We start from the raw sequence: 6,811 nt of genomic DNA, 5'->3' as shown, positions 1-6,811 counted from the left end.
AAAATCAATTATTCATGTTATAAATTAGAAAATGATTTATGTCTACAGGAGACGGGGCCTCAGCGAGCCGAGCCCATTACAGATAAGCTTTGCTGAAAGGACCAAGATTTATCTGTAAACTTCACAAATTGCAGCTCGCCAATCCAGTCCTGTCCCCAACCCCTCCCCCAGGGCACCCATCCCTCTTCCTGAGTCATTCTGTCTTCCTCTGTCGTCCGCCATCCCCTTGACTCCTATTTCCTCTCCCTGCTTCCCACTGACTCCTTGTTCTTCTTTCCTGTTTTTTACCTTTGACAAATTCCCCATTGCTTGCTCGTATCTCTTTTGGGGGAAGACACTCCTGAAGCTTCTCAATAAACTTTCTGGTCTCTGGGTACGGCCCGCCCTGTCCAGGAAAGAGTCACAGACAGGGGAAGAATCCTCTTGATTCATCTGCAAACCTGTTGAGAGGACTGAGTCACATCTCGCACAGCAGATGATTCCTGCCTCCGGTGAAAACACAACCGTTATCCAGCATCTGCAACTGTCTTTCTCTCGGGTCCCTCCCGGGGGACATGGTGATGAAGAGCAACGCGAGGCTGTGGAAGGCCACGGGCTTTGGAGTCAAATGGACAGGGAGTTGAATTCTAGTTGTGCTGCCAAGAGTGTGACTTTGGGCAAGTCATACTCTCTGAGCCTCAGTGTCCTCATCCGCAAAATGGGTTTCCAGCACCAGCTCTCCCTCCTGGGACTGTTGAAGAAGTGATGGGGACGGCAGCCCCAGCACTGGGCCCGGCACAAAGGGAGTGCCCCCAAGATGTGAGTGTATTTGGGTGGACGAGAGACTGCAAGTGGAATATCCCTCTTCCTGCTTCTCACTTTTCCATCAAACATCAGTGCCTAAACTCAAAGAGAAATTGATCCATCGTTGGGGTCGCGGGGGGTCCTGTGAGTAAGGGCGAAGTATGTGCTGATGATGACCACTTCCAGTACAGGCATCGGGCACACAGGGACGAGGGCTCTGCCCCAGGAGTCGGGAAAGCAAGGTTACAGACTTGCTGTCTCATGAACCTGTGACCACAGGTCCCATTACTCTCTGGGTCTCCTTTCCCCCACCTGTTGGATGTGGATGACAATACCTGCCCTGCTGCCTCAGAGGTTTTGGTATCAAAGGAAAGGAAGGCTCTAGAGTTGTTTGGAAAACCTGGAACCCCTCAACAGTCTTGACAAATCACAACACTTTCTAGCATTCTTATTGGGTGACATTATAGGAGAAAATCAGCAAAAAAGACTTTTGGGTCAGTTGGAGGGCAACTGCAAGAGAAATGTGCTTAAGAAGAATTAGTCTTTCTCTCTCTCTCATATATATATGAGAGACAGAGAGGATCCCAAGCAGGCTCCATGCTCAGTGCAGAGCCCAACAAGGGGCTTGATCCCACAAGCCCTGCCCTGAAGAGGCACCTGGGTAGCTCAGTCAGTTGAGCGTCCGAGTCTTGATTTTGGCTCAGGTCATGATCCCAGTGTCCTGGGTTCGAGCCCCATGTCAGGCTTCGCATTGAATGTGGAACCTGCTTAAGATTCTCCCCCTCTCACCCTCTCCCTTTTTTATGCATGTTCTGTCTCTCGCTCTCTCAAAAAGAAAGAAAGAAAGAAAGAAAGAAAGAAAGAAAGAAAGAAAGAAAGAAAAGAACATTAAAAAGAAGAAGAATCAGTCTCTTAAATGGTTGGGTAAATGCACCTAGAATGCCCTGAAGTAGCCACAGAGCCCCCTGAGGAATCATCACACTGCACCAGGGGCTGTGGTGATCCTACCAGCCCAGTGATGCCTGAGCCCCTGGCCCTGACAGACTCCCAGATTCCCAGATCCAAGGCTTTACCCTTTTGAGTGCTCACAATGTGCCAGGCACAGCAGCTGCCCTCAGGAAGCCTACAGTCTAATGGAGGAGGCATACATGAACAAATGACACACATGTAAACCTATGAATTGCAAACTGCAAGAGAATTCTATGATGAGGACATACAGGGAGCTGTGAGATCCAGGGAGGGGGTCTAGCTCCAGTCAGGGAGTCAGGCAAGTCCCCTACAAAGAACTGGTCTAAGCCAAGACCAGAAGAACCAAAGGGCAAACAGGGGTATGGAGGGGACAGGGACAGGTAGGATAGACTGCGCGAGCCCCCCTCAGGGAGGATAGCAAGGAGTTAAAGGAAAGAGAGCAGGCCAGTGTGACTGGAGTGTAGTGAGTCAGGAGGTGGGTAATTGGGGGGAGGGGGAGGCAGGCATGGGTCAACTTTGGAGAGAATCCAAAACTGCCTCCAGCTAGCTCCCCAGCTAACACCGAGCCTGCTTTTGAGTGATTGTCTAACTGAAGTTCAGGAGCCTGATCCCAGGGGCATAGTCCTGGCCTGGGAAACTTAGCCACATCCTCTTCCAAAGGTCTGGAACCCTGGGATCTGCCAAGGTTCCTCCTTCAAGAGATCTTGTGTTAAAAGATAGAGTTCCTCCCTCTATTCCGTGGAAGATCACCAGAGACTAGGTCGCAGTCTCCCTGAGGAAGTTCCAGAGTCCACTTAGCACCACCCCAGAGCCCTGGACTCTTTCTCCAAATTCATGGGCCCCTGGCCCTGTGGGTCCTGAGGACTGAAAGTAATTTTTCTCACCTCCCATGGCTCTTTCTTTATGTCCCTATACCTGGTCTTTAAACTGATGAGAACCCCCTGTGCCCAGTAAGACAGCCTCTACACCTCCTGCCCTAGCCCAGGCAAGGACCACATCCCTCAGAGCCAGCCTTGAGTGCCACTAGGGACACATGGGTCTTCTAATGCCTCTCCTACTGTTGACCAAGCAGCCTCGGACTCACCTCAGCTCTAAAAATATTCTCACTAGATTCAACTTTAATTCTTTCGTCTGATTCTCCAAGGAATGGTGTTCAGCTGTTTCTTTAGAGTACCAGATAATTCCCCCCTGAAATCCCACCAATTTTAGAGCCCAGATCAGATGATCTCACTCTCTATCTCCAAATCCCAGTGGCTCCCCATTGGCCATGTCTATAATGAGGTTCAAAGTCATTAACATGGCAGAGAAGTTCCTTGAAGTGGGGCCCCACATGCCCACCATGTCCCCAGCACTATCTGTTCCCAGCTGTACAGGACCACTTGCCATGCAGTGTCCTTCATCCTTTCACATGCCATCTCTCACCATCAAAATCCTGCTTGTGCATCACAGCCCAGTTCAAACATTGCCTCTCAGGAGGCCCCTGCAGGGATGGAGACAGCATAGTGCAGTAGAGAGATCCCAGGGCTTGAATCTTGTTGAATCTTGGCTTCTCTACTTAATAGCAGTGTCCCCTCACTCAAGACCTAATCTCTTTGGGCCTCAGTTTCTCCATATCTTAGATAGAAGTAGACCATTTCCCTCCCAGGTAACAGTAGAGTCCATGTTTTGGGGCAAGAGCTTGGGGCCTAAATCCAGCTAAGGCGACAGATGAAAACTTGAAAAAAGGCAAAGAGATAGGGAGCAGCATTTTAGAAGCCATTTCTAGGTCTTTTAGGGGCCACAGAGCACTCTTGGAACAAGGCTAATCACTAACGTGAAGCTGAGAGGAAGCCTGTGAAAAAGCATCATAAGGGTTAGATTGCTGTACTCATCATAGTCATCAGCTCTGGATTATCAAAGAAGGACATTGGGGACTTTGGAGGGAGTGGAGGTGTCAGAAGCACTCATGGCAGGAGCTAGCATCTGCCCCTGGGACACCAACCAGCTTGGATCGGGATGGGAACTTCAGCTCCCGCTGGAGAGGAAAGTGCAGGCGGTTGATGAACTAGCTTTGGCAACGCTTGGTTACCTTGTCCTGCCAATAAAGTCACCAGGATTGAAAAATGAAACCAACTCCCTCCCTTGCCCTTGTCCTTGGGTGTTCTATGTGTCTGAGCTCTGTCCTTTCTGTTGCCAAATTACCTTTACTCCCCTTGCTCTGAAAAGCTGGTGGTGAAATCACTCTAACCGCCCCCCCCATCATGTAGGTAATACAGCAACACTGCCTCCCTCATCATGTAGGTAATACAGCAACACTGGATGTGTTAAGCGTGTGGATGGTGCTGGAACTGAAGGTGGCTGGATTCACAGGGGAGGAGAGAAGGGTCTGAAGGGAAAGGACCATCTGGACTCTCACCTTAGGTGAGAAACTACCCATGAGGCTTCATCTAAAGTCTACAGGGAATCAACAAAAGTGTTTATTCACACCAGTTTGGAATCAGGTAGGCCTGGAATGGAATATGGGTTCTGCTACTTAGGAGCTGTGTGATCTTGGGAAAGTTGACTTAAGCTCTCTAGGCCTCAGTGTGCTCAACTGAAAAATGGGGGAATAATGTCTACCTTCGTGAGTTGTAAGGCTTAAATGAAGTTACATGTGTAATTTAATGCCTGATTATAAGTGGTTATTGTAAGTAATAGCATTATTATTATTAACACTCCCAGCTGAAACTTCCAGCTTTCTCTCAGAACCATGTGATAGGGCCAGGAATTAAAGTAAAGCAGACTGGGGAAAAAGAAGCTAAGACTGACATTAGGATGGTGATTAAGGCTCAGAGGAAAATAGGTTTGGGTGGGGAGAGACATTGCCCAAGAACTTGAGAGCCCAGCCTCAAATTCCCTTTGGCAAGCCCTCTATTGGGCGGAGGAGGGCGGTGAGCATAGGAATAGAGCAGCCAGCATTTACCTCCCCCCTCCCTAGCCTACACAGGGCACAGATAGGGTCTTGAAAACACTAGGTGAGGAACCAGGCTGGTATAACTATAACTGAGCCTGAGTTTCTCCTCTTTAGAAATTAGCTCTCTATGCCTCTGTGCAGGAAAAAAAAACTGGTACAAATATAATAAATGCTTAATAAATTTTTGTTGAAAGGAAGGGAGATGGATGGTAGGGAGGGTGTGAGAGAAGAAAGGAGGAGGAAAAGAAAGGCAGACTCTAAAGAAGGAAGCCAGTGAGAGCAGTATGGGGGCCGGGCTCGCACCTGCTCCCTGTCTGGGAACCTGTGAGGTAGCAGTCTGCATCTGGTCAGCCCCGCTGTCTCAGAAGCTGAGCTGTGTATGTTATAGTCTGATCACTTCCCCTGCTGCTCAGAGGCCTGCAGCTGGTCCACAATCCCTTTGTGCAGGTCCTGGCAAGCTTGTGGGCCCCTCACCTCCAGCCCCAGGCTCAGGCTGGGCAGCGTAGGTAGGAGCTAAGAACTCCCAGGCCACTTGCTGCCTCTCTCCTCCTCTGACCCCACGGATCTTTTCAGCTTCCATCCCAGCTCCTTGCCTTGCTTCACTGACCAAGCAGCTCATCAGCGCACTGCCCCTCGGGCTCCGGAGCCTCCACGCCTTTGCGGCATTGGCCTGTCACCCTTCAGAGAGAGCAGCATTGTCTGAAACCTCCCACATCCTCCTGCTGACTTGTAACTGCCTCCCCATTACTGACTCTCCTCCCTCTTACCACAGTAGCTTCTCTCATCCTCTGGATGGTGGCCCCACTGCCTTTGGAATTAAATCAGAGTATCTGGTTCTGTCCAATGTGGGCACTCAGACATCTAGGGTCATCTTAGGAGGACTCCCTCCCCTGAGCCACCTCCAAACTTGATCACATCCTTGGTCCAAAACATTTTTCCCTCCCCTTGCTACCCCACCATTCTCCTCCTGCCAAAGTCTACAGATGATGCTGTAAGTCCCTACACTTAGCTTACCTCTTCCAGTATAGACTGCACATAAGGCTCATAAGGCCACCTCCTCCGGAAGCCTTCCCAGAGCTCAACCATCAGAATCAATCACCAGTGCTTTGCCTACAACAGTTCTAAGCAAAAGTCGCAAGCTTCCTGCATGAGACTAGGTCATGTGTCTGCCTCCCTACCACACCCCTACCTTTATAAACCCCACCCCTAATTTTATAAACAGGAACCTTATTCATCTCTGCATCCCTGGGACCTAGTTTGCTGCTTAAAATAATGTATGTTGAGTTGCCTAAATGGTGGGCACTTCTGGATTATCTGCTTTATCAGGCACTTGGCTCCCTCAGAAAATGAAAACTCGTACTGTTAAGAAGGACATCGCTTCAGGTTCACAGTCCCCCAGGGACGGAGCAATGACCTGGTAATTTTCCTGTCCAGCGCTGCGGCCTCCAGCGCACACAGCGAATGGCCTCTATGTGCGCAATTCCCATCTGTCGTCACACCGCCATACTGGGACCATTGTCTACCGCCACACTGATTTCTACTAGGACCCCCAGATCTTTTTTCATCCATGCACATATATAGCCTCATAGTACTTCCCCTACCTCCACACATACCTTTTCATTTATATAGGTTTTTTTTTCCTTTTTGCATAAAAACATAATTTTGATCCATTTGCCTGTATAATTCCCAGGAAATAACCAATTGGGGCCAGTATTCATCTTCATCCTTTTCCCAATTTCTGTTTTCCTCCTACATGACAACTTCAGGTTAAAAACGGCAGGCATTTTTGCATCTTCAGATTCACTCCTTCCACATAGCCAAGGAGTCAGTTCATTCTTGGGAATGTTTCCAGATTCATCCCTCCTCTCCCATTTTTAGAGCTGTCACTGTCATGATCTGGTCCTCAACACCTCATACCCAAGGACAGCTCTACTGGAATGCTAGAGCAGAAAGCAACATTAGAAATCATAATCCAAATTCCTCATTTTAGAGATGGGGAAACCGAGGTTCAGATGTGAACTGCCTAGTATCATGATGAGAGAGAGCAAATGCCCCATGAGGGCAGTCTCCATGTCCGCCATATTCAGCTCTATACTCCCAGCACCTGGCAGAGTGGCACATAGCATT

The sequence above is a fragment of the Lynx rufus genome, unplaced genomic scaffold (genome assembly GCF_022079265.1).
Source record: "Lynx rufus isolate CCGP_SWC_20201006 ecotype Redwood Valley unplaced genomic scaffold, mLynRuf1.p SCAF_11, whole genome shotgun sequence".
Taxonomy (NCBI): Eukaryota; Metazoa; Chordata; class Mammalia; order Carnivora; family Felidae; genus Lynx; species Lynx rufus.
This window is presented reverse-complemented; position numbering follows the sequence as displayed.